Source organism: Hyperolius riggenbachi, chromosome 11 (genome assembly GCF_040937935.1).
Source record: "Hyperolius riggenbachi isolate aHypRig1 chromosome 11, aHypRig1.pri, whole genome shotgun sequence".
Classification (NCBI taxonomy): domain Eukaryota; kingdom Metazoa; phylum Chordata; class Amphibia; order Anura; family Hyperoliidae; genus Hyperolius; species Hyperolius riggenbachi.
The window spans coordinates 144,816,159-144,831,980 of NC_090656.1; the positions used below are offsets into that span (position 1 = coordinate 144,816,159).

A 15,822-nucleotide genomic window follows, 5' to 3' on the forward strand; every position below is an offset into this window, starting at 1 on the left:
TGATAGAGACATTGAGGAACCCTCTCCGACCCACTGTCCAGCTGTGAACATACCAGACAATACATATATGATAGTTCTCTACCCCCTCGCTACACTCGAACTTGGGTTATCAGAACACCTGTGAAATTAAGAGACTACATCCTCTAACTTATTTTTTCTTAGTAGATGCAGCAGTCCACAAACATGTTTAGCATATACTTTTATTTAAAAAAGAAGGGAGATGACTTCTAGTCGACATGGAATACCTAACTTGGTCATTACAGATAATGGACCGCAATTTGTCAGCTCTGAGTCTAGCTTGGCGGATGAGCTTTTTGTCCCTAAGCCTTCTCAAAGGACTAGAGGACATGATCTGCGCATGGAGGAAAAACGTTTTAGCCATTTATTTAGGAAAGGGTTCTTTACAGTAAGAGTGATTAAGATGTGGAATGCATTGCCACAGGAAGTCGTTATGGCAAACTCTATACCTGCATTTAAAGGGGGCTTAGATGCTTTCCTTGCGTTGAAAGACATCCATGGCTACAATTACTAGGTAATGCCTAATGATGTTGATCCAGGGATTTTATCTGGTTGCCATCTGGAGTCGGGAAGGAATTTTTTTTCCTTTTGGGGCTAATTGGACCATGCCTTGTAAGGTTTTTTTTGCCTTCCTCTGGATCAACAGGGATATGTGAAGGAGCAGGCTGGTGTTGTACTTTGTTCTCTGGTTGAACTCGATGGACGTATGTCTTTTTTCAACCAAAATAACTATGTAACTATGTTAGGAGATTGAGATTCATGTGTCTGCTCCACCTACACTGACATGAAAGTGCTGCATTCTGGGTACTGCATTCTAGCTGTGTGTTAATGTTGTGTCTCAATAAAGTTGTTGTTGTTGTTTTTGTTCCTCTCACCATGAGGCTGTATTAACAAAGACACACACACACACACACACACACACACACACACACACACACACACACACACACACACACACACAGACTCTCACTCACACACACCACACATATACACACAGACTCACTCATACACACGTTAGATAGAATGTTTTACCAAGGTGCAGGAGACAGGAGCATATTTGGCAGCACACTGCATCCCACGAGTCACATCATCACGTGTAAAATGCCGGGAGAGGGGAGACCCTGGATGGTATGTGGGGGAGTTTCGTTCCAAGAGGGGTGGGGCTTAGTGGTAGCTGGGGGCATGGCTTAACCGCGAGTGGCTTGCACTGCCAATGACTACAGCCACCAGCAGGCCCTGATTGATTAGGCAACCAGCTGAGCCAGTACGCCCCTCCACACACAGCCCATCCTCTGTTCTGTGTCATAGCAACACAGGCAGTAAAATATGAGGAGGAGAGTGACAACGTGCATGTGGGGTACTGGGGGTGGGGCACAGGCCTCCCCTGACCCCTATGTTGCTCCGCCACTGATTAAGTAAGACTTGTAGGTGCATTCCTGCAGCTGCTGGTGCCCGGTGTGTGTGTCTCTGTGTTTACCTGGCCCCAGAATTAACTGGGCCCCTCCCTCCTGTGCTGTCTCTGCACTGCATACATTTGAGTGGTACCCACTTCCTATATATGGCTGCCGTCACTGTGCATTGAGCGGTAAGTGAGCCTTCTAATGACTGTGAGCCACGCTGATGATGATCTGCAGCTTCCTGCATGCAGAGCAGGGAGAAAGGAAAACTGTAAAGGAGAGGAGAACGGGCTATATACATGTTTGTCACACTTAAATGGTTCTGCATGTTTGTCGCACTTAAATGTTTCTGCTCATCAAAAACCATTAACCATTAATTAAAGATAACATAATTGAACACAAAATGCAGTTTTAAATGATGGTTTTTATTATTTAGTGAGAAAAAAAACTCAAAACCTACATGGCCCTGTGTGAAAAAGAAATTGCCCCCTGAACCTAATAACTGGTTGGGCCACCCTTAGCAGCAATAACTGCAATCAAGCGTTTGCGATAACTTGCAACAAGTCTTTTACAGCGCTCTGGAGGAATTTTGGCCCACTCATCCTTGCAGAATTGTTGTAATTCAGCTTTATTTGAGGGTTTTCTAGCATGAACTGCCTTTTTAAGGTCATGCCACAACATCTCAATAGGATTCAGGTCAGGGCTTTGACTAGGCCACTCCAAAGTCTTCATTTTGTTTTTCTTCAGCCATTCAGAGGTGGATTTGTTGGTGTCTTTTGGGTCATTGTCCTGCTGCAGCACCCAAGATCGCTTCAGCTTGAGTTGACGAACAGATGGCTGGACATTCTCCTTCAGGATTTTTTGGTAGACAGTAGAATTCATGGTTCCATCTATCACAGCAAGCCTTCCAGGTCCTGAAGCAGCAAAACAACCCCAGACCATCACACTACCACCACCGTATTTTACTGTTGGTATGATGTTCTTTTGCTGAAATGCTGTGTTACTTCTACGACAGATTTAACAGGACATGCACCTTCCAAAATCATTGAGATGTTTTTTTAGCAAAATTGAGACAAGCCTTAATGTTCTTTTTGCTTAAAAGTGGTTTGCGCCTTGGATATCTGCCATGCAGACCGTTTTTGCCCAGTCTCTTTCTTATGGTGGAGTTGTGAACACTGACCTTAATTGAGGCAAGTGAGGCCTGCAGTTCTTTAGATGTTGTCCTGGGATCTTTTGTGGCCTCTCGGATGAGTTTTCTCTGTGCTCTTGGGGTAATTTTGGTCAGCCAGCCACTCCTGGGAAGGTTCATCACTGTTCCATGTTTTTGCCATTTGTGGATAATGGCTCTCACTGTGGTTCGCTGGAGTCCCAAAGCTTTAGAAATGGCTTTATAACCTTTACCAGACTGATAGATCTCAATTACAGTACTTTTGTTCTCATTTGTTTCTGAATTTCTTTGGATCTTGGCATGATGTCTAGCTTTTGAGGTGCTTTTGGTCTACTTCTCTGTGTCAGATAGCTCCTATTTAAGTGATTTCTTGATTGAAACAGGTGTGGCAGTAATCAGGCCTGGGGGTGACTACAGAAATTGAACTCAGGTGTGATAAACCACAGTTAAGTTATTTTTTAACAAGGGGGGCAATCACTTTTTCACACAGGGCCATGTAGGTTTTGAGTTTTTTTTCCTCACTAAATAATAAAAACCATCATTTAAAACTGCATTTTGTGTTCAATTATGTTATCTTTGACTAATAGTTAACGGTTTTTGATGAGCAGAAACATTTAAATGTGACAAACATGCAAAAGAATAAGAAATCAGGAAGGAAGAAAATAGTTTTTCACACCACTGTATCTCTGATTGTCTGAAGGAGCCAGCAGTCAGGCAACACCAGCAATATAAGAACAAAAGCTCCACATGGGGTAATTATGAAACAGATAATATTACACTGATCTGTAACGTACTCAGATTGGTATATACCAAAGATAAACTGATTTGCCAGCAGCTGCTGAATGTTTCTCAGCTTGCTCTGCCTGATTTATTGCCCAGTCATTCCATATGTAAGGTCATCTTTCCTCCTCCACTCTTTTCACATTTCTTCCCATTACACTCTCCCTCTCTTGTTCTCTCCCATTGTAACAAACTTATCTGGTGTTGTCTCCGGAGGCTGCTCTGACAATGTTGAGCAGCTGCAGGAATCTTCCTCTTCCTCTTTGTTCAGACTCATCCCTGGCTCCCCTGTAGATGTGAGTCAGCGTGTTGTTTCTGGCATTCTCCCTAGGAGGTTGCGTGCAGCTCAGAGCTGCCTTTATAGGTTAAGGAGGCGTGTCTGAGGTGTGTCAGCTGATTCCTGTGGTCAGCTGACACTTGCTGCAGGGATGTTGCTGATTGGTCCGATTTTCCTGGGGGCTTGGCCTGTGATCTATTCCTTCTATATAAGCCCTGGGCATTCAGTTACTCGCTGTCCGTTATAGCTGTCAGTTTGCTGATCGCTAGGGCCTTGCATTTCTGTGCTTAGTCTAGTTAGTTTATTGAGCTATATATATATATGCAGACACTGCCGATATATATATATATATATATATATATATATATATATATATATATATATATATATATACACAGTGGTGTGAAAAACTATTTGCCCCTTTCCTGATTTCTTATTCTTTTGCATGTTTGTCACACTTAAATGTTTCTGCTCATCAAAAACCGTTAACTGTTAGTCAAAGATAACATAATTGAACACAAAATGCAGTTTTAAATGATGTTTTTTATTATTTAGTGAGAACAAAACCTCAAAACCTACATGGCCCTGTGTGAAAAAGAAATTGCCCCCTGAACCTAATAACTGGTTGGGCCACCCTTAGCAGCAATAACTGCAATCAAGCGTTTGCGATAACTTGCAACAAGTCTTTTACAGCGCTCTGGAGGAATTTTGGCCCACTCATCTTTGCAGAATTGTTGTAATTCAGCTTTATTTGAGGGTTTTCTAGCATGAACCGCCTTTTTAAGGTCATGCCACAACATCTCAATAGGATTCAGGTCAGGACTTTGACTAGGCCACTCCAAAGTCTTCATTTTGTTTTTCTTCAGCCATTCAGAGGTGAATTTGCTGGTGTGTTTTGGGTCATTGTCCTGCTGCAGCAGTCAAGATCGCTTCAGCTTGAGTTGAAGAACAGATGGCCGGACATTCTCCTTCAGGATTTTTTGGCAGGCAGTAGAATTCATGGTTCCATCTATCACAGCATGCCTTCCAGGTCCTAAAGCAGCAACACAACCCCAGACCATCACACTACCACCACCATATTTTACTGTTGGTATGATGTTCTTTTGCTGAAATGCTGTGTTACTTCTACGCCAGATGTAACGGGACACGCACCTTCCAAAAAGTTCAACTTTTGTCTCGTCGGTCCACAAGGTATTTTCCCAAAAGTCTTGGCAATCATTGAGATGTTTTTTTAGCAAAATTGAGACGAGCCTTAATGTTCTTTTTGCTTAAAAGTGGTTTGCGCCTTGGATATCTTCCATGCAGGCCGTTTTTGCCCAGTCTCTTTCTTATGGTGGAGTCGTGAACACTGACCTTAATTGAGGCAAGTGAGGCCTGCAGTTCTTTAGATGTTGTCCTGGGGTCTTTTGTGGCCTCTCGGATGACTTTTCTCTGCGCTCTTGGGGTAATTTTGGTCGGCCGGCCACTCCTGGGAAGGTTCATCACTGTTCCATGTGTTTGCCATTCGTGGATAATGGCTCTCACTGTGGTTTGCTGGAGTCCCAAAGCTTTAGAAATGGCTTTATAACCTTTACCAGACTGATAGATTTCAATTACAGTACTTTTGTTCTCATTTGTTCCTGAATTTCTTTGGATCTTGGCAGGATGTCTAGCTTTTGAGGTCCTTTTGGTCCACTTCTCTGTGTCAGATAACTCCTATTTAAGTGATTTCTTGATTGAAACAGGTGTGGCAGTAATCAGGCCTGGGGGTGACTACAGAAATTGAACTCAGGTGTAATAAACCACCTTTAAGTTATCTTTTAACAAGGGGGGGGGGGGGGGGCAATCACTTTTTCACACAGGGCCATGTAGATTTGGAGTTTTTTTTTCTCACTAAATAATAAAAACCATCATTTAAAACTGCATTTTGTGTTCAATTATGTTATCTTTGACTAATAGTTAAACGGTTTTTGATGAGCAGAAACATTTAAGTGTGACAAATATGCAAAAGAATAAGAAATCAGGAAGGGGGCAAATAGTTTTTCACACCACAGTATATATCTAGTGTATGACCTGGCTTGTTTTCTGACTTCGATTTTGTCTAACCCTATTGTACTGCTGCCATCTGACTCTTGTGTATGACCCTGCTATTCTCGACTATTGATTCTGTCTCTCGATTGTATCTTATTGTCACGTGTTCAGCGTTACACCCATTTTGTGCTTTATTTCTGTCCTTTTCCCTTACGCTCTTCACCCATCTTGTTCCCTCTCTCTTTTAATCTCCTATCTTTTCCTTCCTCCCTCTCTTTATCCTTTACCCTCTCTCTCTTTTGCATTTTGACTCAGGAACTCACAATCTAATCCGTATCACAATCTAATGTGTTTACTATATTATTATATAGTGCCGATGTCTGAAACACTTTACAAAATACATAGGGCTTGATTCACAAAGCCGTGCTAACAGTTAGCACGCTAGTGAAAAGCCCTTTGTCACGCCTAAACTCAGTTTAGGCGTGATAAGTTTAGGTGTGCTAAGTTTAGGCATGATAAGTTTAGGTGTGATAAGTTTAGGCATGATAAGTTTAGGTGTGATAAGTTTAGGCGTGATAACTATAACACCAACTGGGTTAGCACCGCAGTGCACAGCTGATCAAAAGTTTTGCACTAGCAAAGTCTGGTGCACTTTGCATAGAGTTTAATGGCGCTGCTTTGCGTGCGGGACTTTGCGCACGACCTAAACTTATTGTAATGATCTGCTCTGCTGTCTGCACAGGCAGACAGCTTTTTCACCATTTTGTAGCTCTGAGCATTGCAGGTCTCTGGAAAGGAGACCTATCTTCACTCTGCAACTTGCTGAGCTGCTGTTCTGGTGAGGAATTTGCATCCACTTGGCATGCAAATTGCTTAGCTGCTTCCTTTGATGGCTTGCAGTATAAATACCATTTTCTCCCAGAATCCCTTGCTGGTCGTGATGGTTTGTTCCTGCTAACTCACCTGGAGTGTCAGCCTTTGCTATTGTTTGCTAAGATTATCTGAGAGTAATTCCTTGGGACTGCACTAGGCATCCCTTCTAGCGTAGTCAGGTTGTATTATCTGTTTTGCCTTGTACTGTCTATCTGTTGCGATTGTCTTGTCGCCAGCGGCGGTTGAAAGGAAATCGTTCTGTCTGTACTCCGTCTTAGGGGTGCAAGCCAGAGCAGCGGTTGCCACTGGTTGATTCATCTGTTTGTCTGTCTGGATCGCATTCACTCTAGCGGTAGTGGCGGTGGTTCCTTCTGTGCTCTGTCTGGGAGTGTAGGCCAGAGCTGCGGTTGCTGCTGGCTACTCCTTCTCTCTGTCTTGTCTAGTACGAACGCTTGCTGTAGGCTCGGTGAGGTAACCGTTTAGCAAGCGTTCGCGTTCTCTATTTCGTGTTTGTGTTACATTGGTTAGTTAGGGTGTTTTGTGTTACATTGGTTAGTTAGGGTGGCACACTTATCACTGGGCGCCTAACGCGCGGTGATCGTGACTTTAACGCGTTCGCTGTTGCGAATGAGTGCGGAGTTTGCGTTTAGCTAGCGTTTGTTATTTTCCTTGACGTTCTGATCATTGTTATTTGCTATGTCTTTCTTGCTACACTTGTGCTCTGTCTAATTCGGTCTTGTGTCACTATTGGCAATCGCCACTCTTGCGATTGCATTCCAACTTCGTTTCCGCTGTTGTGTGTTCACCGTCGCTGGGTGGCGACTAGATTGGTGGACACACATACATTGGCAATCGCTACTCTTGCGATTGCGTTCCCACTTCGTTTCCGCTGTTGTGTGTTCACCGTCGCTGGGTGGCGACTAGATTGGTGGACACACATATATTCTGTCTCTGTGCTCTCTCTCTTTAAGGGCTATCTTGCCCTGCATTTCTTCAACTCGTACAATTCCCATCTGGCATCTGTGGCAGTGCAAAGGCTGTGTTCCTCTGCACTCCACAGCTCCATCTGCCGGTGGGAATTTCCCTCTACAGGTGCATAGCACCATAGCTGGGTTCTCTCAAATTACACGCTTGTGGAGGATTTCCGCAGTGTCAGTGCGCATCTTGTGCGCTGACCACGGAAATAATTCCGCAATCGTTACACTTATCTAAACTTATCATGCCTAAACTTATCATGCCTAAACTTTGTTCTCTGGTTGAACTCGATGGACGTATGTCTTTTTCAACCAAAATAACTAGGTAACTATGTAACTATGTAAACTTATCACGCCTAAACTTATCACGCCTAAACTGACTTTTCACCAGCGTGGTGCAATGGTTATCACGGCTTAAGTCTCTAACTGGGTTAGCACCGCTTTGTGAATCGAGCCCATAGTCAAATAACTGACTGTCCTCAGAGGAGCTCACACTCTAATCTTACTGTATTCATAGACTAATGTCCTCCCATATTATAATTATTATTATTATTATGTATTTATATAAAGTGGGATGCGAAAGTTTGGACAACGTTGTTAATCATCATGATTTTCCTGTATAAATCATTGATTGTTACGGTGAACAATCTTTGTCTTCAGGTCATTTAAGAGTTGTTTTAAAACCCCCATGTTGTTTTGTGAAATTTAACAGAGGAGGGAAACTTACAACCTGATTCACCTATGTATGTAGGTCAGGGGTCACAGAGCTTACCAAGCTAATTTGATTCAAATAATTAGTTCTAAAGGTTTTGGAATCAATAAAATGACAACAATGCCCAAATTTATGCACCTGCCTAATTTTGCTTAAACAATTATTGCACACTTTCTGTAAATGCAATAAACTTAATTTCACTTCTCAAATATTACTGTGTGTGTCTCCTATATGATATATTTAACTGACATTTTTTACTGTAACAACCAACAATAGTCTAATGTCCTACCATATTATTATGTATTTATATAGCGCTGGCATCTTCTGCAGCACTTAAAGAGAACCCGAGGTGGGTTTGAAGAATATTATCTGCATACAGAGGCTGGATCTGCCTATACAGCCCAGCCTCTGTTGCTATCCCAAACCCTCCCAAGGTCCCCCTGCACTCTGCAAGCCCCCATAAATCACAGCCACGCTGCTGACAAACAGCTTGTCAGAGCTGGCTGTGTTTATCTCTATAGTGTCAGTCTGCTGCTCTCCCCGCCTCCTGCAGAACTCCAGTCCCCGCCTGCATCCCATCCCTCTCTGCTGATTGAAAGGAAGGGACGGGGGCAGGGACCGGAGCTATGCAGGAGGCAGGGGGAGCAGCTGAGACTGACACTACAGATGTAAACACAGCCTCACAGAAAGGCTGAGATTTATGAGGGATTGCAGAGTGCAGGGGACATTTAGGGGGGTTTGGGATAGCAACAGAGGCTGGGCTGTATAGGCAGATCCAGCCTCTGTATGTAGATAACATTCTTTAAACACACCTCGGGTTCTCTTTAAAGAGAAACTCCAACCAAGAATTGAACTTTTTCCCAATCAGTAGCTGATACCCCATTTTACATGAGAAAGACAATGATTTTCACAAACAGACCATCAGGGGGCGCTGTGTGACTGATTTTGTGCTGAAACCCCTCCCACAAGAGGCTCTGAATACCGCGGTACTGCTGGCAAACTGCCACAATGTAACAATGTTCAGAGACAGGAAATAGCTGTTATTAGCTGTCTGTAACAGACAGAGCAGCTAGAAACAGCTACCGTATTTTTCGGACCATAAGACGCACTTTTTCTCCCCCAAACATGGGGGGAAAATGTGCCTGCGTCTTATGGTCCGGATGCTGCAATTTTTACTGGTGCCAGTTGTCACCCCCCTGTAAAATACTGTTTCCCCGCGGCTGTCCTATTCCCCGTCTGTGTAAGTCATCGCTGTGGGGTTTGCAGGAGGGTTATGAGTCTAAGTGTCCCCGCGGCTGTGTCCCCGCGGCTGTGTCCCCGCGGCTAAGTGTCCCTCTATACACGTGCTCCCGCCCCCTCCTCCTCTGCCCCGTCCACCCGACCACGTTGCCCGGCTCTCTATGGGATATGTGGGGAGTGTGAAGGCGGCCGCTTACCGCTGGATGCTATCGCCGATCAGCGGTAATCCTCCGTGATACAGCCGCCGGGTGGTCCGTGCACGCTGCCAAAGCCTTCCTCCCTTCACTTTCGCTTACATCATCAATGCGGAAGTGAAGGGAGGAAGGCTTTGGCAGCGTGCACGGACCACCCGGCGGCTGTATCACGGAGGATTACCGCTGATCGGCGATAGCATCCAGCGGTAAGCGGCCGCCTTCACACTCCCCACATATCCCATAGAGAGCCGGGCAACGTGGTCGGGTGGACGGGGCAGAGGAGGAGGGGGCGGGAGCACGTGTATAGAGGGACACTTAGCCGCGGGGACACAGCCGCGGGGACACAGCCGCGGGGACACTTTGACTCATAACCCTCCTGCAAACCACAGCGATGACTTACACAGACGGGGAAACAGACACAGGGCACACTTTGACAGACACAGGGGACACTTTGACAGACACAGGGGGCACTTTGACAGACACAGGGGGCACTTTGACAGACACAGGGGACACTTTGACAGACACAGGGGACACTTTGACAGACACAGGGGACACTTTGTCAGACACAGGGGACACTTTGACAGACACAGGGGACACTTTGACAGACACAGGGGACACTTTGACAGACACAGGGGGCACTTTGACAGACACAGGGGGCACTTTGACAGACACAGGGGACACTTTGACAGACACAGGGGACACTTTGTCAGACACTGGGAACACTTTGACAGACACAGGGGACACTTTGACAGACACAGGGGACACTTTGACAGACACAGGGGGCACTTTGACAGACACAGGGGGCACTTTGTCAGACACAGGGGGCACTTTGTCAGACACAGGGGGCACTTTGTCAGACACAGGGGGCACTTTGACAGACACAGGGGACACTTTGACAGACACAGGGGACACTTTGACAGACACAGGGGACACTTTGGCAGACACAGGGGACACTTTGGCAGACACAGGGGACACTTTGACAGACACAGGGGACACTTTAAAGGACACAGGGGACACTTTAAATGACACAGGGGACACTTTAAAGGACACAGGGGCCACCTAATAAGACATGGTGGAATTTAAGAGGACACAAGGGGCACGGATGAGGACACGGGGACAGAGGAGGACACAAGGGGACAGAGGAGGTCACAAGGGAGACACTAAAGGTACAAAGGGGAAACAGGGACACAAGAGGTACAAGGGGGACATATAAATTGGGGAGGGGAGAGGATCCACAAGATGCCCCTGCACCATGGATGCACCAGGTTTAGTTTTTCTTTTTTTTACCTGGTTTTTGTCCTTCAAACCTAGGTGCGTCCTATGGTCCGGAGCGTCTTATGGTCCGAAAAATACGGTAAATAACCTGCCCACAGTAACAATGTCACCATGTAATAAATGTCAGAATGTTAATCTGGGAGAGGAAAGATTTTACAATGAGCAAACACTGACTAAATCATTTATACATAATTATGGTAAAAAATGAAGCACTTTTTTTACTACATTATTTTCACTGGAGTTCCTCATTAACAGACATGTCACTGATTGTCCTTAGTGGAGCTCATAATCTGTGATATAATATTGTGCGTCCAGGGGTGGTGGGGCGGGGGGCATGGTTTGTTGTCTGCTGGCCTAGGGTGGTAAAAAGTACAAATCCGGCCCTGTCCCTGAGAATAAACGATTCTCTACAAAATTTAGTAATAAAGTTCACTTCATTAGTGATACTCTTGTTTTTTTTTCACCTCTATAAGTTCTCGGTGTTTCTCTACTCATCTCTCCCACCTCTGCAGATAGTTCCTCACATCTCCTACGGTTATAGCCTCGTTTAACAAAATCTTCCCTTTTTTTGCATTTTCTATATATGTAAATACCCTGTGATGGAGGCCAAACACTTGACAAAGGGCAATCATCCTGAAACGTTGTGCTGGTTCTTTATGCTGTGTAACCATTGTGTAATATGGAAATAAATACAAGCATTGGATAAAGCATCCACAAAGGATTGAGTTCTGATTGGGAATTTACATGCGGGCATGTTCACAGACAGGCACGAGTGTGCACACACCATGGGTGTCCGCAGCATAAGGCAAGATGGGTCAGGCGCCCCCCGGCCAACAGCCGCTCCCCGTACTCCCCCAGCCACCTATGCCATCATCTGCAGCTGCTGTAACTTCCTCTCTGTTCCCGCTGCCTGTGCAAATCACAGACCGTAGGTCAGGGCGACCGGAGAGGCAGAGCAGGGCGCACGCTACCCGCAGGATGCGAACACTTCAAACTGGCCAGCAAAGCTCCCAGCCCTGCAATTTGCAAAGCCCCCAGCCCAGCTATGCATGCTGCACAACTTCCCCCCCCCCCCCATTTTTGCAACAACCCCCTGTGAGAAAACGCGTAAAAGCTGCCGCGGGTGCTCAGAGCAAAGCGGCTGATTCTGCGTCCAACGCGGCAGGTTGCGCGCGTGGGCCTACATCTGCTAACATGACTGAACACGGAGAAACCGCCGCATGTCCTGAGAACAAGGCGGTGGATTCCGCGTCCAACGCGGCGGTTTGCACGCATAAGCCTACATCTGTCAGTATGGCTGAACGCGGAGAAACCGCCGCATGCTCTGATAGCGGCACGGCTGGTTCCGCGTCCAGCACAGCGGGTGATTTACAACACATGTCTGGTGTGGCTGGGACTGATAGTCCACACAGGTTCAGAAGGACGCGTGCGCACGCTGAGAGGCAGAGCTTTTATGACAGGCAGAAGGCAGTCAGCTGACCAAGCCGGTCAGCTGACAATTCAACCAGTTCCCATTGGTCCAGCACTTAGGGGAGGCGCTGGAGAGCGCTATAGTATATATACTGGGTGCTGGTCATTCACTGGTTGTCTGCCGTTGCAATCACTACGTGGAAGCACTCAGACCTTTTGTCAGAATCTGTGTTGTTTATTCTGTTATACTTTAGACTAGTTCCAGGGTGTTGATGACCAAGGACCTCACACTCCCAGACTAGGAATATTGTATATTATCTGTGTTATTCTTCAGACTAGTTCCAGGGTGTTGATGACTACGGAGCTCACACCCAAGACTAGGAATTAGCTTTACCATCCTGTTATTATTCAGACTAGTTCCAGGGTGTTGATGATCACAGAGCTCACACCTCAGACTAGGCATTGTTGATTATCTGTTATGACCTTCTGCTTTCCTGACCTCTCTTCTGATCTCTGATTTGGTACTTCGCTATATCTGATACTGGGTTGCCAAACCTTGCTTGCCTTAGGATTCCGTATCAGTCTCTTTCCTCGGTATCTGATCTGTCTGTCTGTTGCCGACCTGGCTTGTCCGACCTCGAGAACTATCTCCTCTGTTTAGAGATAGTTCACAGATCTGTCAGTGACACTCCACCATTGGTGTCACTCACACTCTGGCCCTTCCCACTCTCAGCCTGACTCCTCCCCTTGGGGAGCCTCATGCCATTGGAAGGAGCCTGTTCTTTGGGCAGTATCTCTTACTGCCTTGCACCCTCTATACGGGGGCTCTCCTCAAAGTATTACTGTTGCACCAAACACTCATATTACTCAGGTTTTGGTGCAACAGTAATACTGATTATCGGTGATACTGCAGATCATCAATAATCGGGTATATATCTGTATTCTCGGTGATACTGCAGATCACCGGTAATCAGATCCTCTCTGTATTACACCGATCGTTACACCCCCCGAATATTTTCTGCGGATGCCCATGGCATACACCCGCATATCCAAGAGCACCCAAACAAATTATTCTCTTCATAAAAGGCCACATGCTTCAGTGCCCAGTGCTAATTTGTGTGTCAGCTTGGTGATCTAGTTTTGTCAGCAGTTAGTTCCCTGACCTGATCTCTTGTTATGACCGTGGCCTATTGTCTAGCCTTAATCTGCCTGCTCCATTACCACCTCTGTCCGCTCGGTAATGCAGCATCACCTTTTCTCCCTTGTCACTGGTGGGGCAATCTCAGGGACAGCAGCAACCTGGTAGCTACCAGCAGCAAAGTAGTCTATTGTCTACTAGATGTGGCAGCCCAACGACCCTTGTGGAACACATTGCTGAAGAACAGTGGCGCTAATGTTTTGCTTTGGCAATGCTAACTTTATTTAGTACCACCAATAAAGCTTTTTTGGATTTGGACTGTGCGCCATAAGAGAGCCTATACCTAACACTAGTAATAGAGTCAACAGAACCTGCAAACCCAACACTGACATGGACACAAGAGCCATATTCGATCAATGCTTTGTATGAAGTGCAAAAAAAAGAAAGAAAAAGCCTTAAAAAGTAGTCATGGTCATATCTAGGAAAACTCATGGAGAAGCATGTGATCAGTTTGGTCAGGTGATAGATATGCAAGTCTCTGATTTGCTAGTCATGATTATATGCTAAAGCTGGTTGTGATCACAGCAAATCAGAGCTTTGCAAATCTATCAGCTAATCAAATAAATCACATGCTTCTTCATGAGTTCTCCTAGATAAGACCATCACTTTTATAAAGCTGACTTAAACACTTTACCCTAAAGCAGTGTTTCTCAAACCTGTCCTTGTGACTCCCCAATGGTTCATGTTTTGCAGGCAGCCTCACCTATGCACAGGTGGGGTAATTAGTGTCTTGGCTACATGAGGGGACATTTATCAAGAGTGTTTGAGACAAAATATTAGTAGGTTTTTAGAAATCCGTGCAGAATTTTCTCAGACAGCCTAAGAAATCACTAAATAGTGCAGATTCCTTCTTAAAATAGGAGGAGTTAGGAGGGTCTCTCAGGCAGTGCAGTGTGTGAGGGAAATTACTGTTGCTGAGGTAACCAACACATCTGCTGTCAGCAGGCTCTGAGTGAGGCCCCATTTACATTTAATCAGTTAGCACATGTTTTTTTTCTTCTCCATAGCAGTGCATTGTGAAAAAGATTTCAGTTAAAATGCGTTGTGTGAAAGGTGCTATAGGAAAACATGGGCATTACTTTGAAAATCAGTTGTTCTTTCAGTTATAACTGCGAGCAACTGATCAAGTGAAAACAGGGCCTGAGGGGGGAGGAGCCCTTTACAAATCACATCTAGCCTGCAATGCTGCACTACCTGGAGAACTGCTATGCAGGGATGCTCGGATGTGCCTCATCCACGAATTCGGCAATCCGCGTGGTTTCAAAAAAAAATCCGCATTCGGCCCTGCCGCATGCGGATTTTCGTCCGCGTCCACGCAACCACGCGGATTTTTTCCCGTGAATGGCGTAATCACGCGTGGATTCACGCCCGGAGGCGGATTTTCTTTTAACGTTAATAACAAAGCCCCCATACATGCTACAGTCCCCCAAATAGCATGGATTATCGAGGTGATAAGGGGCAACATAACTTCAACATAAAAAATTCCCAAATTTTTTTTTTTTCTAGAGAAAATGGATTTTAAAGTGAAATCAACACTTTAAATGGGGCTATTAATTGGTAATAAGTGGTTTTAAAAAGGGATATACGCGTTAAGCAGTCAAAGAGGTGAAGGCGAGTTCCAATGGCACTTGGCGGCGAAGGTACCGCTGGAGGAGGATAAGTGGCTGACGGCAAAAAGGCTCCAGAGAGGTTTTTGTAAATTTTTTTTTTGTTTTTTTTGCAGCAATTAGCAATGACATCGCAGCAGAGTTGTCAGTGGACACGGGCAGTGTGAACGCAGAGTGCAGTGGTGGTAGCGACTGAGTCAGGAGAAGGACTATGCGGGCGGTCAGTTCAGCAGCACAGAAGGACCACGGCAACATACTGGTGGTAGTAGTAGCAGCACAGCGTCATAGTGCTGGCCAAAAAATTAAATGCACCCGGTGACCCGGGCAGTGTGAACGCAGAGTGTAGTAGCGACTGAGTCAGGAGGACAAAGCGGGCGGTCAGTTCAGCAGCAGCAGCACAGTAGTAGTAGCACAGCGTCATAGTGCTGGCCAAAAAATTAAATGCACCCGGCGACCCGGGCAGTGTGAACGCAGAGTGTAGTAGCGACTGAGTCAGGAGGACAAAGCGGGCGGTCAGTTCAGCAGCAGCAGCACAGTAGTAGTAGCACAGCGTCATAGTGCTGGCCAAAAAATTAAATGCACCCGGTGACCCGGGCAGTGTGAACGCAGAGTGTAGTAGCGACTGAGTCAGGAGGACAAAGCGGGTGGTCAGTTCAGCAGCTCAGAAGGAGGACCATGGCAACTTACTGG

At 45.7% G+C, this 15,822-nt stretch overlaps 1 protein-coding gene across 3 annotated transcripts in view; it reads left to right on the forward strand.

The window, feature by feature from the left end:
- Window positions 1-15,822, forward strand: part of VEGFB (vascular endothelial growth factor B) — a 582,522-nt gene that overhangs the window by 460,538 nt on the left and 106,162 nt on the right. The window lies entirely within an intron of this gene.